General features: G+C 43.0%; 1 protein-coding gene across 6 annotated transcripts in view; it reads left to right on the top strand.

The window, feature by feature from the left end:
- The window catches only part of ZBTB20 (zinc finger and BTB domain containing 20), a 4,633,203-nt gene that overhangs the window by 4,062,412 nt on the left and 549,440 nt on the right, over window positions 1-21,351 (top strand). For all 6 annotated transcript variants that reach the window (XM_069202644.1, XM_069202647.1, XM_069202646.1 and 3 more), the window contains one exon: window positions 12,662-12,850. The gene's annotated coding sequence lies outside the window, so the exon portion shown is untranslated. The remainder of the gene's footprint in view (window positions 1-12,661; window positions 12,851-21,351) is intronic.

Here is a 21,351-nt window from a genome sequence, read left to right as displayed (position 1 = left end):
GTGAAATTCACGAACAAAAAAAAACTTTCTGGTGTCTAGTGGTTTCTGCCCCCCTTGGGGGCAGATTGGCCTCATAAAAATAGGCCAATCTGCCCCCAAGGGGGGCAGAAATGGCCTAAATATAATTTGCCCCCTATGGGAGCGAACCTTGCCTAAGGGGTCGCTCCCCACACCTAAAAAAATTTTTTTATCCCTGGTGCCTAGAGGTTTCTGCCCCCTGGGGGCAGAAAAGGCCTTTAAAAAAATCCCCCTCCCCCCCCGGGAGCGACCCTTGCCCAAGGGGTCGCTCCCTTATGCCACTTTCCTTTTTGAAAAAGACATCCCTGGTGTCTAGTGGGCATTTTGACAGCCGGATTGCTTTCAATCCGGCTGCCAGAACGCAGAGAGAGACTTCAAAGGGAAGGAAATACATTTCCTTCCCTTTGAAGCCTCTCTCGGCCTCCCCCACGTGATCGGATGAGAAATGCAAAGCCCTGCGTCCAATCCTAAAGCTGCTTTCATGCTGCTAGCATCATGAAAGCAGCGTTAGTATTGGAGGGAGTGTTCAGCCAGGATGCTCTGAGGCAGAGCGAGATCCTCTGCCTGCCCTCTCCAACCCGGCAACACAGTGCCGGGTTGGAGAGAGCCCAGTGTACATGTGTGTTTTGCTGGCCCTAGACGGCCTGCCGGCTAAACATACATGCGCACTGAAGGGGAGTGCTGTGCACTCCGTCCCCGTCATAGCCAGTGGTCCCGCCCCTTTTACTATAAAACAATAATAAACTATGGGGGTGATTCTCACCCTGGCGGGCGGCGGAGGCCACCCGCCAGAGTTTCCCCCTCCAAAATACCGCTCCGCGGTCGAAAGACCGCTGAGGGTATTTTGACTTTTGCACTGGGCTGGCGGGCGACCGCCAAAAGGCCGCCCGCCAGCACAGTGCAAAAGACCCTTCCCACGAGGACGCCGGCTCAGAATTGAGCCGGCGGAGTGGGAAGGTGCGACGGGTGCAGTGGCACCCGTCGCGTATTTCAGTGTCTGCAAAGCAGACACTGAAATACAAAGTGGGGCCCTCTTACGGGGGCCCCTGCAGTGCCCATGCCATTGGCATGGGCACTGCAGGGGCCCCCAGGGGCCCCACGACAACCCATACCGCCATCCTGTTCCTGGCGGGAGAACCGCCAGGAACAGGATGGCGTTATGGGCTGTCAGAATCCCCATGGCGGCGCAGCGAGCTGCGCCGCCATGGAGGATTCTAATGGGCAGCGGAAAACCGGCGGGAGACCGCCGGTTTTTCCGCATCTGACCGCGGCCAAACCGCCGCGGTCAGAATGCCCTGCGGGGCACCGCCAGCCTGTTGGCGGTGCTCCCGCCAACCCTGGCCCCGGCGGTCATGAATGACCCCCATAGTGTATTATCGTTCTATAGTAAAAGGTTTACAGTTGCTGCTGCTGGCCAGGGGGATGGGGGGTGCAACGCTGCTCCTCCATAGCGTAGGAGCCGCCCCTGCAGGGAATCCTCAGATGAGGTAGCAGACCCTAGTGTGGGGACCCAGGTTTTAATGTTTCCCAGTTCATGTTTAAAAACTCACTTTTAACAAAAATATTACTAAAGCATGATGTGGTAGTGCTCTGTCATTTACAAGCAGCTCATTTTCCAATGAAATGGCCACAAACTTTCCCACTAACTCCTACTCTGGGTGCATTTTTCAAACCTAGTTCATCTACTTCACTTGCAGTACTCATGATAGCAGATTAGCCTTTTTTATTTAAACAAATGGCACTGAATTATTATTATAATTATTATTGTCTCATGGATGCCAGTATCAGCTTTTTCACTGGGGCCTTACACAATGTACAATATTGTTCCTATGGTACTGATGTTTGATAAACCTAAGACTTTAATCAAATATGTTGCAAAAAAGGTTAGGGTTAATTGGAAAGTTAACTTTACATTTATTTTTTACAAGAAGAAAGAGAAACTACTCGCCTCACATCGATTGTAAGGCAGAGGTGTGTTTAGAGAATTGCATACCCAAATGGCATACTTCAGCAGCATTTTTAAGTGTGCAAGTTGGTTATGAAAAGCCTTTGCAAGTATTTGTGCACGACACAGCTAACACATCAGCATCATTAAGCACCCAGCCCTATATTTATGACAGCAGAAAATGTATATGTTCTGCAGACGTACACAGAATTAAGATAAAACATTCCTCATTTGCACTATATTATCAACTGTTTGGTTTCATAAATGCTATTTATGATCATGAATCAGTCCTTTTGAGAATCATTTATTTTACTTGTACTATTTTGCCTTTTTATAAAGCGCTACTCTTCCAAACGGTGTCAGCTTGCTGTTCGTGACAACAGATATTAAGATCTGAAGCTTTCTTTAAAAAAGTGGCATGTAAAATAAAATGAACATTGACTTATTCTCTTCAAAAATATAGGGGTAAACGGAAATGTGTATACTCACTGGAGTGGTAAACACAAATTGAGAAAGGAATGAAAATGGTTGTGGAACTTAAGAGTTCTAGTCACAAACCTGGGTGTGGCCCAGTTGATTTTTATCTCATGATTTAGGGCTAGATGTACTAAGGTGTAAAATACTTATTCCAAAATTACGACTTTTACGGAATTGTTATTTGGAAATCGATATTCTTAATGTTTCATAGTGACCCTGCCTACTGATTCTATAAATTGTCATTTAGGAATTGCAAAATGTGAAAGGCGCATTCTATAGCAGCTTGATGACATCACAGTGAGGAGGCACTTTAAAACATAATTTCTAGAGCAGTGCTTTCCAAATCTTTATAACAACTGCCCAATTTCTCTAACAAATGTTTGTGACGCACCTAGCTTTAATGGACATGAGGAGGGTGATTTTTTAATGTAACCTAGCATTGTGAGGTGGCGCACTGTCTTATTCAGACTGCTCATTTTCCATTGAAATGGGTACTAAATTTGAGACGTAGAGGTTTACCGATAAAACTATATTGTACACAAATGATAGATTGGGCTTCTTTGAATATTTATCTTTTGTACATCACAAAGCAATATGTCTTGATTTGTTTTAACCCTATGATATTTCCATTACACTTCGGCATTACAAAAAGGTGTGCTTCCTTTTGCAATCCTAACTGCTGAATATGTACAGTTCGTTAACAGATATGTGCAATTTTTGTTTGTGTGCAGACCTTGAAAAATCATAAAAATGCACCAGACCTGCATGTCTAGTGACTTGCATAATCTACTCAATGTAAGTGTAAACCGGTCTCAAATTGTGTGATCTTAGGCAAAATATTTTATTTTACAGTCACGTTTTTCTTTATTATCTCACATAAAAGCACTTTTAAATAGGTGAGTTCAGAATTTCCGCTGTACAAAAAACTCATTCGATTTAACAGACTAAACGTTTGCTCCATGTATACTAAGAATCTAGCCCACATATAGGATAAATATGACCCTTGACTTGCCTCTTAGTTCACTAAAAGCATTGTCATCAGAAGGGAGAGAGGATTGTTTCCCAGTTCATGTTTAAAAACTCACTTTTAACAAAAATATTACTAATGCATGATGTGGTAGCGCTCTGTCATTTACAAGCAGCTCATTTTCCATTGAAATGGCCACAAACTTTCCCACTAACATGCAGTTTTACTGATACAACTGTATAGCATATAAAAATGTTTGGAAATTGAGTTTCAGCAAAAAATACTTGTCATTTGAACATCAATAAGTTAAGTATTCTGATTTGAACATAGAATTACACAAATGTGCTTTCCTAATTATAGACATATATTTTGAAATATTGTACAGTTCATTACCAAGTTGTTTAAATGTTGTGTGTTGGAATAAAAATCTGACATTCTTTAGCTGTTCCTTTCACTCTCATTGTACAACATGATTGTCAGAAAGTTCACTTTACATACTTTGCAGTCAGCAAAAGAGAAGTAATGCCAACCTCCAGGGTAAAAATCAGCACATTGTAAGAAGACATAAACTGGCATTGAATCTTGTCTTTGAACAGAGCAAATGTGACAAGATGAAATCAATCAAGATTTGAACATTATTACTCATTCACTTTCTAAGTGAAAAGAACACCTGTTCTTTGTTGCTGGCCAGACCTGTCCAGTAAGCTCTTAAAATAGCTTGCCCTGATAAAGTCTGCCTGGCTGTAGATTTCTCAAGGCCTGGTGTGTTACAAATGACATAACACAAACTCTGCTTTGACATTCCCTGTACCCAGCGTCATTGTCACATAATTAATTTTATATTTCTTTCTGTGACTGCAAAGTGAGAGAAGTCTGTAAACACCAATCCCCATGTTAACAATATAAGGAGCAATTTGTCAGAAGACAGAGCCTGACATTTGACCTCTGTTTTTGAAGTGCAGATAACCTACAGGTTGTGATGTATCAGGAACTCATAATGTTGAATGTTGAGAACACAGAAACAGCAAATGTTGTGAGAGATAGAAAGAATCATTAGTAACGGTTTTTTTCATATTAGTTGTTAGTTTGTTTACATTTGTTACAATTTACAGTGAAAAAACATAAAAACGTATTTCAAACAGCTTGATGTATGTTAGAATATAAACAACTTTGAGAATACACCTAAACCTAGAGAAAAAGTAATTAAAATATATGTTTAAAGCGCATTGGATGTATGGACTTTCTACGTATCATTTATTTAAATTGATGCTTATTTTAGAAATAGTTCCGAGTGATGTCTGCATGTTTTGCTCTTCTTTCCCCTGCCCTTCAGCCATTCTGAGAACGATGTTGTGGTAGTTGCTGATCACCTACAACAGATGCTCACTCTGAGAAGATGACGGGTATTCCTCTTTGTATTGCTATGTTGTGCAACATAGCACGTTGCAGCTATCTTGCAGCATGTTTCTCGTGTACACTTGAGTGCACTACCACTTTTACACATGTAATTATGTACGAACAAACTCTGCTCCCTCCCCATTTAGGGCGTAATTCGTTGTTTGTACTTCTTTTCTGTAGACCTCGGTAGTTTCACACCAGTGGAAAGGAAGCAAATAATATGAAAGTATGCTCTGACTATTTCCGGAGCCCTTGGGACCTTCACATCGGTGAAACAAGGCTCCGACTATCTCTCTAGTGCAATGACACACTTTCCTGTTTCCTCCTTCCCAACATTTTATTTGTTAAAGCAATTTTCACTCACCCAGGGCGAATTTTTTTTTTTAATTGTATTTTATTAGTTTTTCTCAAGATAACCAAGTGCCAGTAAATACAATACAATAAACAGCCAGACAGTGCTGTCATTCGAGTCCGTAACATATGAGGGTAGAGTAACAGAGGCACCAGAACTCCTAGGTGTAAATTACAACATGAATGTCCGCATAGGCATCAGTACACAATACCGTAATGAAACAATCATGCAGCTTTACATGAACCATATAAACGAGCAAAAAAGTATTGATACATCATAGGAAGCCAGTATTCATTTGTTTATCACTAGTGTTATGCAAATAACATTGAGGTTGGGACATCACCCTTCATCTTCTATAGGTGAATCTGAACTGGAGTCACCCTTGCCTGTGAATCATTCAAGCAGGTGTCCCCAGGCCATAATCTCTGCTGCGGCGCCCATATCTGTGCTCACTAATCACATATGCTGTTGTTCTGCTGCCCCCCATTCCATTAAGTCTTTCAGCCACTGTTCTAATTGTGGCCTTCTGGCTCGTAGCATCCAGTGGCCACCCCCCTCTTTGCCAGCAGAAAGGGCAATTGGGAATGCTTATAAGGACTCTTCCAGCCCTTAGGTCTAACTGCTACACCCAACAAACAAGCTAACGGGGATAGTGGAATCGCCAGCCCCGTGTCATTCAATATTTTAAGTATCACTTCGCTCCAAAAAGCCTGAATCCCACTGCATGTCCAGGCTAAATGTGAGAAAGTAGCCACCTCCTCTCCACAGCGCAAACAGCAAGGCCCCCCTGGCAGGGTCAATCCTATTAAATTTATGTGGTGTTATATAGCTGCATTGCCAAAAGTTGAAAGGCAACAGTTTAAACGTATTATTACATGAAACGGTGCAGACCAATTCCAAGGCCTGTGCCCAAACAGTCAGAAATTGTGTCTAGTACATCTCTTTCCCAGGCACCATGTGCTACATACACTTTTTTCTGCATATCACCCCTGAGGGCTTTATAGAACAGTGTGATCAAATGGTGACATTTCCGCCACCTGATGGACCTCCCACCACCTCCGATGCCCATGGTGCATGCGGAAAATCACACCACACTTCCTGTGCTCTCTCTCCAATTTAGCAAAAATGCAGAAATTGCCCTGGTCCTATTCCAAACGTCACCTGTGCCTCCTGGAAGGTGATGAAGAGTTCCCCTGGGTAAATGCTCCCTTCCAAATGACCACCTCCCCCTTTCCATTGTTCCATGGACATGCAGTCTTCAGTCACTCTGAAGTGTGCCATATTCTATAATATTCAATTCCCTATCAAAGATGGCCCTACCGATGCCTTGTTCCCACAATATGGCTGTTGTTTTCAATAAATGTGGAGCCAGTTGCAACAACATACCCCCTTCATCAACAATCATAGCAGTTGTCCTCCCCCAATATGTCCTGAAATAATCTTTTCTCCTAGCCATTTGAGTCCATCATCCAACTAGCCACATGTCGTAAATGTCCTGCATAGTAATATAATTGTAGATCTGGGACCGACATCCCTCTTTCCTTTAAGTCCCTCCAAAGTGACCCTGCTGCAGCGCCTAACTTAACGGGTGTCATGTGGGAATCATGAATTCCGAACAAGATACATGCAACGAGGAAGAAAGAATATTTTTTACAACAGCCGCTCTGCCCATCGTGGCTAGGGGAAGCCTATTCCAGAATGCTAGAGTTTTCCAGATTCCTCACCACTCTCTCCACATGGAGACGGCTATGAGCTTCCTCCATGTGTGTGACCCATATGTCCAGATATCAGAATCCCACCAGCTCCCATTGCAGTCCCTCATCTGGTAGCCGTTCCAACAGTTTCCCAATAAGTCCCCCCCAAGGGAAACAACAAGGACTTCTGAGCATTGACTTTAAGCCCAGAGAAACTACCAACTATTTTCAATTTCCCCATCAGCACTGTTACCGATTCCTCCGGGGATCTGAGATAGACCAATGCATCATCTGCATATAAAGGGATTATGTGAGTCGGTATTCCCACCTGAATTCCATAGAGGTAAATTTCCCTGCACTGCAGAAATGCGAGGGGCTTAATTGCCAGTGCAAACATGAGCAGTGATAGAGGACACCCCTGTCTAGTTTCCCTACCCACCACCCTGGCCTCATAGAGCTGGCCTCCTACCTTGATATGGATAGAGGGACCTGTGTGTAAAGGAGGCGTGCTTACACGCAAAAATTGGGTCCAAAGCCCATGCCCAGTAAAACCGCCGACCAGTAGCTCCACTCAGCTGTGTCAAAAGCCTTTTCCAGGTCTAGTGACATTAGAGCTAGGTCTCGTATATCTCCGGATGCTTGTGTAAAACCTGGGCAAGGCACCGCAAATTGAAAGTGGTGCTGCGCACTGGTATAAAACCACATTGGTCCTCAAGAACTAAATCTCAGATCACACCCCACAATCTGGTTGCCAGGACCTTACAAAGGATCTTAACATCTGAGTTTAGCATAGTGAGAGGTCTATAAGAGAAGGGATCCGCCACATCCCCCCCTGGTTTTAACATGAGGCAAACAATCCCTTTGTGCATCAATTCTGGCAGTACTCCCCTCTCCTGTGCCTCCCCGAACACCTCCAACAGTTTGCCCTTGAGTGTTGCTGTGTATGATTGATAGAACTCCACTGGAAATCCATTCCCACGCAGAGATTTAGTTTTATTCAGTGCTTGCATGGCCTCTCCCAATTTGTCCAGTGAGGCATCCTCCTCTAGTTCCTGTCTTTGACTGGGTCCCAGCTGGGGGAGACTCAACGCAAGTAAAAAATCATCTGGTTCCCCTTCCAAGCCTGCTGGACCAGCTCTATAAACGGCCTGGAGGTGTTCTACAAAGACTGGCAGAATCTTCTCTCTACTGGTGACCCCAAAGCCAACTCCATTCCTGAGGTACAAGATGGAGGTAGGTTCAGCTTCCCGCCCAAGTATCCAAGCCAGCAAGCAACCTGATTTATCCTCTTCCCTATGCATCCTTTGACGGTATGTCCTAAGATTCATCCCGTCAAATCTCTCCCAAAGTCTGTGAAGATCCCTGTGCACTGTCAATAAGTCCCCACAAACAGTGGTAGAACACATCTCTGCCTTCTGTAGGGTGGTCATGCTCCCCTCCAGCACTTTCAGTTCAGCCTCCATGTGGCGGCGCACTCCACAGATAGTTCCTTTATATGTTCCTCTAATGACAGCATTTAACCCCTCCCATTCTACCGCTCTGTGCTGCACGGTGACCCCATTCAGCTCCAAATAATCTTTTAAGAATGTTGCCAGTGCCTCACGACCTACAGTATCCGTGACGCAGAGAGGGCATATGCCAAGAGCACACCCCTCCCCTCTCAGGTCCCCAGTGGAGCACCAGCAATACAGGAGCATGATCAGACGAGAATCTTCCCAGGTGTGTGACTGCAGTCATTTGTGAAATGGTTTACCCTCCTATTAGGAAGCGATCTAGGGGGCTATATGCACCATGTGTGTTAGAATGACATGTGTATTTCCCCCCCCCCCGGGTGTAACACCCCTCATCCATCCAGGACATCCATACAGCTCATGACCCTATTGAGGGAACCCTTCATCAGTGGCTTAGTACTCTGTCTAGGTGTTGACGGTCCCTATCTCCATCCAGTACAGTTAAAATCACTAGTCTATATAATGGGAGAATCCACCACAGCCTTAAGCAAATCTAGCATTCTATCATAGAACATGCGATCATCAGTATTGGGCGCATATGTATTTAGGATCATTAGAGGCCTCCCATCCAGTGTACCCTGCAGAAGTGAGTATAGCCCCTCTATATCTGCTTCACTATCTGTGTGCCTAAAGGGTACCCCGGGAGCCACCCAAATGGCTACTCCTCTTGAATTGTAGGAGTACGTTGAGGTGAATAATTGTCCCAACACTTCTTTCCCGGTTTTTGAGTCTCTTCCCCATTAAATGTTTTTTTTGTAGACAAGCAATCTGTGTTTATTGCATGCAAGGAAACAAATGTATCCTGTATCGCATAGTGTACTTTCTGAGCCCTCGGACATTCCATGTTATCATTTCCAGTTGTTCAGCCATGAGCTCAAGTGTCTCCTAACTCAAATGGAAACCACCACCCCACTCTCTCCCGTGGCAGTGTTGGTGATCTCCACAAAAGCCCCTCATAAATACGAACCTCAATACACACTGTACTAACAAACAAGAACATAGTTATTAAAATGCAAGAACATAGAGTCATCACCCTAGGCCCTCCCACCCTGGATAAGCAGAAAGTCTGCAAATCTAATAATGTAAGTGCTGTCAGGACCCACAGCCTAACCCAAACCATTGCCTACCACCAATGTGGAAAGACTCTCCCCAGACCCCTACAGAATAAATTGCTGTATCAAACTTTAGTTACATAATTAGCAGAAAACAACTTTCACATTCAGCTAGAATGAGTATGCATTGTGACCTGTAACAGTTGAACAAACTCTCTGGTCAACCCCCACCCCAAAAGAAATAAAACATACAGTGTGGAATCAAGGAAGAAGGGGCGTACGCTGTCTCACTAAATAGCCGAGGCCTCAGTCACCACCTTATTCTCATGAGAGTGTAAACTACCCTCTGAAGCTGACACCTGAGCAGAAGAAGCAAGTGCCATTGTGCCAATTGTGTTTCAATCCCTGTCCTAGATTTCTGTGAGAATGACTCTAAGGCTGCTGGGCTTCATGACCTCCTGGATCCTGCTGTTGACACATGCCAGATGGCATATGCTGGCTCTGCGGTACAACCTGAAGTTCCAGTGGGCACAGCATCAGGGCAATCTCTCTGCCATGGTCCAGATCTCGGAGGGAACTGCGTGAGATCTGCCGTGGTGGCAACCAAACATTGATTGGGTCAGAGGCAGATCCCTCTCTCTTCCCCAAGTAGATCTGACAATAGTGACAGATGTGTCACTCCTGGGATGGGGCGGTCACTTTCAAGAGGCAGAGATCAGAGGCATCTAGTGTCTGGACTCCGCATCAACCTATTGGAGCTCCGGGCAGTCAGACTGGCATTGGAAGCTTTTCTTCCCTCTCAAAGGGAAAGTGGTGCAGGTGTTCACAGACAGCACTACCGCCATGTGGTACTGCAACAAAGAAGGCTGAGTGGGGTTGTGGACCCTTTGTTGTGAGGCTCTGCTCCTCTGTACATGGCTGGAACATCAGGGCATTTCTCCAGTGGTACAACACCTGGCGTGCTCTCTGAACACCAGAGGGGACAAACTCAGCTGACAATGCCTGTTTGATCACAAATGGTGTCTCCATCTGGAAGGGGTGCAAGGTCTCTTTCAGCAGAGGGGAGACCCTTGGTTAGATCTGTTTACCTCTGCAGAGAATGCGCAATATTAGCAGTTTTGCACAGTAGAGTTTCCAAAGTGGCAGTCGCTCAGCAACGCAAGTGGGGCTCAGGCCTCCTGTATGCATTTCTGTCCATACCACTTCTGCCCAGAGCTCTCAAGAAGATCGAGGACGACCAGGCCCAAGTAATCCTTGTGGCTCCAGACTAGGCATGAAGAGTCTGGTATCCCGAGCTATTGAGCATGACCTTCAATCCTCCGATCAGACTGCCCTATGGGAGGATCTTCTGTCACAGCAGCAGGGGAGGGTTTCCACCTGAACCTGTCCAGACTCCGGCTTCTTGTGTGGAGATTGAGCAGTGGCAGTTGACAGTTTCCACAGTTGACACCTTCCGCCCAAAGTATGTAATGGTATCTTGGCAGCCAGGCATCCCTCCATTTATATGGTGTAGGCCTTTTGTTGGAAAAAATTTGTGGCATTGTGCCTTTCTGTCCCTCTTTCCGAGGTCCTCCTTTTGATACTTTCTTTGGCACAGCAGGGCCCTTCTTTGGACACCCTTAAAGGTTACTTGTCTGCTATCTGTGCATTTCTGAGATTACCTGACCAACTCTCTTCGTTTAAGTCTCCCTTTGTTAGTAGGTTCTTAAGGGTCTTACCCCCATGTTTCCTCCATCATCATTCATCATGCCCCAATGGGATTTGAATTTTGTTCTGACATTCCTCATGTGTGCTTCCTTTGAGCCTCTTCACAATTGTCCTCTCAGTATTCTAACATTGAAAACAGCATTCCTTTTGGCTGTTACCTCTGCCCCCAGGGTGAGTGAGCTGCAGGCATTGTCATCTAAGCCACCCTATCTTTCCATCTATCCTGACAAAGTGGTGCTTCGTTCATGGGCCTCCTTTCTTTCGAAAGTGGTTACGCCTTTCCATGTATGGCAATACATCACCTTGCCTACTTTTACGCATCCCCACATCCTTATAAGTAAGAGGACAGACTCCACAGCCTGGAGCCAAAAAGAACTTGATCGTCGTACCTTGATCGTACAAAAGAGTTCCGCGTGGATGATCAACTCTTTGTTGGGTATTTGGGTGGGAAGAAAATCGGGCAGTGCAGGAGATCACCATCTCCAGATGGGTTGTTCTTTGATTAAAATGTGCTATGCATTGGCTGAAAAGCATCCCCTGGAGGGTTTGTGCGCTCATTCTACTAGAGCGACAGCTGCAACCACTGACATCTGTCAGGCGGCAAAATGGGCATCTTTTCACACATTTACCAAACATTTACTGCCTGGATAGTCAGGTCTGACGAGATGGTTACTTTGCCCATTCGATCCTGCAGCGCTTTCTAGTATGATCTGTGTTCACAGAGCCTCCTACGGGGATGGTATTTTTGGGTATCTATCCTTTGGTAAGGAATATGCCATTGGAAGTCTCTATCAAATTAACAAGTTACTTACCTTTGGTAATGCCTTATCTGGTAGACATATTCTAGTTGCAGATTCTTTACTATTCTTTACTGACCCACCCATCCTCCCCGCTCTGAGAACTGATTTCTAGGGAGAGAGACTTCTCTTTCAGGGCTCTAGTTTTGACGCACCAGTGGTCATGTTCTTCATGGCTCTGTGCTTCTGACGTGGAAAGTCGTGATAAGAAACTGACATCTGCGTGCCGGGGTGGGCACCTATATAGTTTCCTCGATATATTCTGCGCGCACAACGCAACGACGGACATGGAGCCGACCAGTCCACCTGACAGCGCGCAGTGGTACTGATCGAGAAAAATCTCCGGATCCAGACAGACGCCTTGGGGAAAATCTAAGGTAAGGAATCTGCAACTAGAATATGTCTGTACCAGTTAAGGCGTTACTGGAGGTAAGTAACTTGTTCAACTTCGTTGCCTTTTATGACTGTTCTCCAGGTCTGAGGCTTCTTCACCCTATCACAAACACTGAGTTGTGTGATTATCCCACTTTTAACTCCACATGAAGGAAGAACAAAACCAAGAGAGTTGTTCTTTTCTTCAATCAAGTGTTCATGTTTCCATCAATGACCACTTTGCACTTGGCTTCGGGTTCGTTGGCGACTGGAACCTGAGGCACCCATTAGCTTGAAACTTAACATAAAATATTGAAAAAAGCCATATCTTTGTTGGTTGAATCCTGACCCTTTCTTATATTCACTTTCAGGGTTCAAGAAACAATCACAGACTAAGGATTAATACTCTTGGGAGAAGAGAAAACACGAGCAGGGGAGGAAGAAGAAAACTGAACACTGGAAATCGCTGTTGTCATTGTTGGGCAAGGAATAGCTGTTTTACAATACTGCTAAAGTGCCCTTTCTCGTTAATCAGTGCTCTCCATACTCTTCATTGATAGGTAAGAAAAGTTGCAGCCTTTGTTACTTAGAAACCTTTCGATGTACACCTGTTCTAATAATTCTGGTAGGTACTTCTGTTTTAAATTAAACATTTTGCTTTGGAATATTCTACTATAAAAGGAGAGATCAAAAAAAGTTAACATTTGATTGAAAACTACAAATAGATGTTCAGTGCATATAATTTTTAAACTTCTTAAGTATTCTGAGCATTGGCTGTAGTTTATTACTTTTAGGGGCTTTGTAAAAGCTACGCAGTCACCTTAATTTGTGGAAATCATAAAAGGGGAAGAGATGGGCATATCCCAGATGTAGCGCCCATTCTTCAGGATACATTCCTCATATTTAAGTTTGTGAGCAAGAGTTGGTTTGTAATCAGTATCTTTGTGGTAGCTGTTATTGCAAACTTGTCATAACAGTGTAACTATTCTACTTTGTACATCCTGTCTGTCCAATGTCGAAACATGCTTGTTTTGTGGTTCAGATATCTGCACAACAATATGTAATTTGACCCTCTACAGGAGCGTCTCTAAGAGATCTTTCCATGGAGGAGGCGAACAGCTTACATTAGTTACTAGATACTTGTATGCTTGTATACATGTATGTTTATGTGACCGTTGTGTATGAATATGTGTATGAGACCCTTGTGCTAAAGCATATTGTAGTCTGTAACCCTAATCTCCATGATCTGCAGTATAGATTCCCTTCATATCCCAAGTGTATTCACATAATGTTTATTTGCACATTTTATGATGGTGGAACCAGTGAGTGAAAGGAAATTTCAATATTAGGGTGTTCTAGTATTTCGAGCATACACTGTTGAGTACCAGTAAATTACTGAGACTGTATCAGCATGGACAGAGTTATCTCTTGGTGAGGGAAAGTTTAAGCTACGTTATGACAGTCTAATACACATCACTTAGGAGTTAATAGTTGTTGCCAGCGTTGATGGCATGGTCTTTCAAGACATAGGGACTGATTATGAGTTTGGCGGACAGTTTACACCGTCCGCCAACTTCAGACGGGTAGGTTGCCGCCATACAGGCTATCTTCCTGCGGGCCCCATTAAGAGTTTTCCTCTAGGTCAGTGGGCAAAAACCTGAGTTTCCACCCGCTGGCCTAGCGGGAAACAACCTACAGCATTGTCTCTGGTTCGTAATCGAGCCGGTGGCAATGCTGTAGAGTGCAGGGTGCCCCAGCACCCTTGCAATGTTCACTGTCTGCAGAGCAGACAGTGAACATTGCAGGGGTGCTGACCAGTGGGCCCTGCACTGCCCACACCCGTTCTCCACCAGCATTTTCATGGAGGTGGTACCGCCATGAAACCTCTGGTGGAGAAGGGGGTGGTAATCCGCAGGGCAGCACTGCTTGCAGCGCTGCCCTGGCAGATTAGGACAGCTGCCTTCTCCTGACTTACGGGATCTCCTAACCTTGCGGATTGGTGTTATCTGGTTGCCCGACCGCCAGGGTTGTAATGTGGCGGTTGGACCACCGCATTGGCGGCAGTCCTACCTCCATCCGCGAGTCTGGCAGTCTAGAGACCTCCAGACTCGTAATGAGGCCCATAATGTTCGATAGAGCATTGCATTTTATGCATAAAATCAACCGGAACGAATCTGCATTCTTTCTTAAAGTCAGTTGCCATCTGCAGTAAATGAGTTTAGTAGCTGTGGCATTGCACATGGAGATTTGGTGGAGCCATTTTCTTATGTCTATGTGGGTATACTTTCCTCAGAGTATGTAGTTCTGCTGAATAGCTGGTGAATGCCTTTCTCCTGTATCAAAACTTTTTTGAGAGAGCTATTTGTCTTTTACTTACACCTGTTTATATCCAGGTTTCTGTGCTGTATGTTTTAGTTTGCAGTGAGTTCGGTACACTCTGAGTTGCAAATGGGATAATAATGTAGAGCAGATAAAAAGGCCCCATCGTTAGCTCTGACTCATGAGCCAGCCTTGTGCCATGTCGCCATGAGGTTCTGCCCCAAGGATACAAAATGTGATTAGATCGTAGTATTATTATTGCATCGTGAGGAAACTGATTTAACATGTTGGCTCTTCCACGATAAATGTTGTGATCAGTCGTTTTATGTACCTACCACATGTTGTTGATCAGGAGTTTATAATCTACATGGTGCTGGAGAGGTTTGCTTGCGGCTTCAAATGTTTAGGTTAAATAACATCAGAAATCACAGTTGTGATTGGGCTGTGATGGCTGTTAGCATATAAACGACAAGAAGCTAAAAACACTGCTGTGGTGTTGTATTTGGAAGCTCTAGAACATACCCCTTCGTTAGCATAATAGAAAAAAACCATTGTGCTTTTGACACTGCTGGGTATCCGATCGTTGGTGTGAGCTTAAACACAGCTTGCTTGATGTTTTCCCATGATGTTTATCTTTCTGTTTGTCTAGAGCGATTAAGGAATTAAAAAATGTATTCACATATTAACCTATAACCTGTCTCTCTGGTAAGAACCCAGAAATGCAAGAAAGACTTTGTAGGTCTTAAAAAACACAGCGTTTATGTCTTTTGAGAAATAGACCAGTCATTGTCGTGTTATTGTTGGTAGTCTCTTAGCACAAGTCCATTTTACTACATTTTGGTTTAATCATCTCAGTGTTCCCGAACTGAACAAAAGACCATCCATTAATAGTTTACACTTATTAACAAGCATTATCACCGAAAATGTCTTTTCAGTCACTGTTGTGTTTTGGCACTGAATACTTCATCATAAATGGACTCTGACATTCATCTTTACACTCGTGTATCCATTGATCAATCCATTGATTCATTCTTGCAATCACCCTCTTGTGCATCCAAAATAAAACACACAGAAGCTCAACAAATACATGTAAACAAATTAGAAGAATGAAAGTAGAAATAGAAACATGGCGCTGCCTAAACTGCATTTTTGCAGTAAAAAATAAAAGTAAACGTAGTAGTGGGCGGCTGTATTGTAATGTTATTGTACACAGTGTATTGTTGTTTTAAAGTTCTAGCACTCCTGCCATGTTTAGAAGCAATGTGTCAGCAGTGTTAGAATGCTAAACAGTGGAACAGTATGGACAGTACTGTATCAAGATAGCTGTCCTGTTTAGACGCAGTAGTTAAGGGGGTGGAGGCTCCAATGTACACCGATAATAATAACAATTAAAAAGAGAAGGAAAGACATGAACAGGGGTCTATAAAAAGAGAAAATAGGAAACTAAGAAACCATTGGCTTACCTGCCTCGGCACTAAAACACACACATTTTCAGGCATATGTGATCAGGCAGAATGATCACTCAGAGCCGTAGATTCTGTGACCTAACTAGGTTGACCCATTGCACTATGCTGTAAGGGATGGAAGCAGAGTGAAAATGACATTTAAACCGATTTCTCGTTGTAAGCATACATATGTATTTTTTAACCTGTTTTCATTACAAGAGCCTGGCAGAAACAAAACATTGTAGGTCCTCTTAAAAGAGTTTAGCAAGGGTTATAGTAATGCGGATCTTCTACCACCAGGTTTTGCCAATTGGTGATATAAATAGCAAACCCCTTAACTACTAGGGTAATTAGTGAGATCCCATGTAACAAAATAGATTGTCAACAAATTTAACTAGGTGAAATAACAAGCAATCTTTAAGGTCATTGACTTTCACATATACTTTTTATAATTAAAAAAAAAGTCAGGCCTGCTGCAGATAAAACTTCTGGCATTAGATATAACTTGCCCCAGTGACCCAATGAGGCTTACAGTCTTTATAATTGACTTGTCACCAAAGCTAACTCATGCCCACTGTATTGAGCAAAAGCTTTCCCCAACTAGTCACACGGTCATAACATTACACATACATAAAATTACAGCTGACAAAAAAACAGAAACACTCAGAGGATGGGTCAATAATGATAATCACTATGAAAATTTACTATCCCAGGGTTTCAAACACACAAAAGGTGATGGGAGGATGCTTGCAGTAAGTCTAACCATTGGCAATCACTTGGGGTAGCATCCCAACTCATTGTTCTTTTACCCACTATGTTACCTCAGATTAGACCCAGCTATATGGAAATCAATCTTGACCCTGCCCCAGTAGTAACAGTGCATCCTGGACTGCCAATCCATGTCCTCTCTGAACCAATATACAAGCAACTGAACACTGGTTTCACCATAATTGGGGCTCTCCAGCCAGGTGCTATTTAGTTTCATTGGCACAGTGAGGAAGGGACCCACGCCTGCGCATACTCCCGGCCTCTTAGGGATTTACATCAAACACAGAAGGTGATGGGAGGTGATGCAATAAGTCTATCTACAGCTAATTGCTCAGGGTAGCATTCAAACCCATCGTTCTGTTGCCCAACATGCCACCTCAGATTAAACCCATCTGTATGGAAATGGAGTATAGATTAGGAAATTAACAGGTCCTAATGACTTGCCACAGATCATTTTGACTTCCTGTACGGCAAGAAACATGTTGGTCAGATATTGAGTGTTAAATATATTATGAGAACAAGAAGGATCATATCTTCCCTTTAAGTTCCATGTTGTTTTATCCATCAACAAGGTCCACCACTATAATAAACTAGTAACGTAGCGTCCCTTAGTTAATTTCAGTATTACACCCACTTTCACTCCAGTCTACACCATTCTTACACCTTAATCACAGGCTTGCAACAGCAAACCAATCAAAAGAACTCCAGCAAACAGCTCCTTTGTGGGACCCGTTCTGCATTGCAGCGCCAGCCCAACGAGGATCTGCCTTAATGAAGAAGCATGCTAATGAGCTCGGTGGGAGAGGGTGCTTGCTACTTAATTTAAATATTCCACAGACCTCACTTCCCTCAGGATACACTAGTGGTGTTTTACCCTTGGGTAATATTAGGAACTGCATACTCTTTGTTTAATATCCTTACAATTACAAATATTTACTTGAACGTGGTCAACAAGCATTGCAATAGTAATGAGTGTATTCCAGAACCAAAGTTTACCCAGAGTCATAGACAGAGTACATTATTTTGTTGTAGAACTGTGCAAACTGAGTTATGAAGTGGTTCAATTGGAGTACAAATAGTGCACTGATCAACAGAGTTCACTTTGGGAAGAAAGAGACATAATTTATTTCTTAAATGATCACTACCTGGTCTATTCATTTCAATTAATGTTTTCAATATATATGATAGAAGGAAACAGTGGCCTGTTTTGCAAATGATCTATAATCTGCAGCCTTGTGGATACCGAAGAAAAACTAATAAACGGAATGAGAGAGATGGGTATTTACGAAACACAGCTCAAAGATTTTGCAACTAAAGGAATATATAGGAGTGGAAAGGAGAGTAGTAGACATTGGTAGAATGAGAGTATTAGAGATAGAGAGGGTGATGTTTGTCTAATCGATGTCGAAATTGCCTAACAGCATCACAGGGTCATTGGGGAAAATAAAGCAGTTCTAAGGTGGATAATGAGAGATACAGTCAGCAGAAGCAGCAAAATGTAGTACTACCATGTAAAACAATGATAGGATCTCAGCTGGAAAGCTCAAAATGAACAATAAAGATATTGCAAAGTTGGAAAAAGTTATAAAGTCATCAAATGTACCAAAGAGGGAGATAGAAACATATAGCCCAGGGTCAGTAACCTCCCTAGAAAATATGAGCATGTCTAATATAGCTGTGGCTTTGAAAAATAAATGAAGAAGTAAGGCTTATTTTGGGAAGCTCAGAAACACTGTGGGAACACTGGTCTTCAAAGAGTGGGTGCAAAATATATAACATCAATATCTGGCTGAGTTTCTCTGAGTAAAATCTGTAACCACATTTTTGGAGCTTTGGTACAGAGGGCCTTTATAAATAACAGCTCAAGATCAAAGGTCAAGGACAGTTTATGTTTGGCAGCTGGGCAGTGGACACGCTATATGAGACTTAAATTCTTTACTAATATCTATGTGTAGAAAATCCACCTTTTCTGCATGTTCACCCTGGTTTTTTCGCCTTTTGCTGGACCCTATATTTTTGCTGACTTTAGAACTTTGTGCACTTTACTACTTCTAACCAGTAGAAAATTGCCTGTACTTCCCCTTTAAATGTTTGAACTGGTATACGGCTAATTGGCATATTTAACTTGCCTATAAGTCCCTAGTATATGATACAAAATATACCAAGGACCTGGAAGTTAAATGCCACTAGTGGATTGCAGCAACCATTGTGTTATCCACTGTGGTGTCAGTGCAAACATGGCTTTAGACCTACCATTGTAGCCTGAATGTACCAGAATAAACCTGCAACTCAGCCGGTGAAAACAATCCTTTTTGACAGGTCAAAACCTCTCCTTATAAATATTAATAAGTCAATCCTATTTAGTCCTTGTAGCCCACAAGACGAGGTGCATGGTAATTAAAAGTAGGACATCTGGCAATTTAATGTTAACATGTACGTGTCCTGACAGTGACTAGCCCCCAAAGGTATGCTTCTTGTGGCAGGCCTAGCTGTCCTAAATAGAAAACCAGAGTACATATTAAACTACTAATATCGTGTTGCAAGAAAGGGACCAGCTAAAGAATAATCAAACCAATATTTTTAATAGTTGTTAAAATCCAAACCAATTGTGAAGTCAGATTTTTTATAAATATAAAGGAACAGTAACTTTAAGAAAGTTAGCATTTCCCTTCCTGGGGGGTAATTTGCGTAGACTCTCTAGCTTCTCCCAACCAATAATTAGACTAGATTAGGTGTAAAATCCTTCTCATGAGCATACAATAAGCTGACCTTATTAGACAAAGGTGACTCTTTTGAACTCCAACAAATATTCAGAGTTGGGGCTGTGGGTATAATTTTTTACTCTAGGGAGTCACATCTTGCATGAATGTCAAATCATGCTCTACAGATCAGGTCTGCTGTATTCACATGTAACACCTGGCATCCTTAAAAAGGAAAAGATAATGATGACAAAACAGCTTTTGCCCTACTATACTTCTGTCTGTGGGTTTGCTGTGGGTACAGTGGCTAGTTCAACCTGGATTTTAGTATGCGATGTAGGAGGCACCAGGATTACCATAGTACAATCCCCACATACATACCTAGCCCTCACAGCTCAATGTTAATGTGACTAAAGACTCGCCATCTTGAAAATGCCCAAAGTGGGTATGTTTGGCCCTGGGAACTTTGCCCCATTAGTTAGGGTGTTCTGAGGAGCCATTCCTACCAACTAGCTAGTGCCAGGCACCTTCAAGAACACACTTCTGCACACTGTCTGGACTTGCTAAAGCTCAGAAGAGGACTGGACCTAACGTTTGCGACCTGAGGGGAGCCTTGAAGGACTGGGCCTGCTCCCTTTTATACCCAGGCAAAGAAATGGACTCAGATGGTAATAAGGCTGACCTCCTGTTCGTGCTGCGGGGATACTACAAGCCACAAAACACTTTTCCCGTGAAGTATCAAGCTGACCAGTAGCAACTGGACCAGGACTAGACTGTACTGTTGTGCATGACACCCCATGAGTCTCTAATTGCCTCTCTTGAGGTACTGTGAGACTTTAGGAGTGTACTCCTGTCGTGCATTGGGACTTAAAGACTGCATCAGAAGGTAAACATCTTTGACCAGTACAAACCTGGTTGGTTTATCTGACCCAGACTCCATCACAGTTACCCTCAATTTGAGCCTACGTCACAGTCTACTGTGACCATTGACTATCATTAGCACTTTCTGCTTTTTTATGCTACTTCTGCATAAAATTTAAAAAATTCATATCTCTGGTTCCCCTTGTTGAATATTTGTAATTTTGTTTATTAAATTGTACTCATTTTACTCTGTACTTCTGATTTGACTTTGAATTTTTATTGTTTTACATTTTGACCTTATTATTGTTTTGGTTCTGCATAAATATGTTACACGTTACCCTGATTGAAGCCTGTCTGCTCTGTGCTGTAGCTACGAGAGAGCTTAGCTCAGGTTCATTTACGGACTTTGAGGGTTTACCCTGACAAAGGTTGCAATTATTGCTTGAGATGACTAGTCACTCATCCCAAATAATCCAATTTCTTATACACAACTTTAATAGTACAGTCCAATTTAGTCCTGAATGCTCTTTGGCATAGCTTCAGGGGGACAAGAATTATGTTTAATACTTAAGATGTGTCATCCCCACCTTAACTAATATCCCAATTTCTTATACTATGTTTCTGTGTCCCTCAAGCATTGTGATTATTCCCTGAGGTGGGTAGTCACCCACCAAAAAAATAATCCAATTTCTTAGGTTGTACTTTACAAATTGCCTCTAAGTTAAGTCTGTCTGCTCTGTGACATAGCCACAGTGGGTTGAGCTCAGGTTACTTTTGTAACTTTAGTGGTACACCCTGCTACGAATTGTGTTTATTATTTAAGGTGGGTAATCCCCACCTTAACTAATAACCCAATTTTTTATACTACGTTTCTGTGTCACTCATGGTTATTTTCCTTGCTACTGAAATCCACAATCTCTATTGAAACCTTAAACAATGCAGCCACTTAGAGTATTTTTATTTTTAGGT

The sequence above is a fragment of the Pleurodeles waltl genome, chromosome 8, assembly GCF_031143425.1.
Source record: "Pleurodeles waltl isolate 20211129_DDA chromosome 8, aPleWal1.hap1.20221129, whole genome shotgun sequence".
In the NCBI taxonomy this organism is placed as follows: Eukaryota; Metazoa; Chordata; class Amphibia; order Caudata; family Salamandridae; genus Pleurodeles; species Pleurodeles waltl.
The sequence above is the reverse complement of the archived record's forward strand: the minus strand, read 5'-3'. Positions and strand labels throughout refer to the sequence as shown.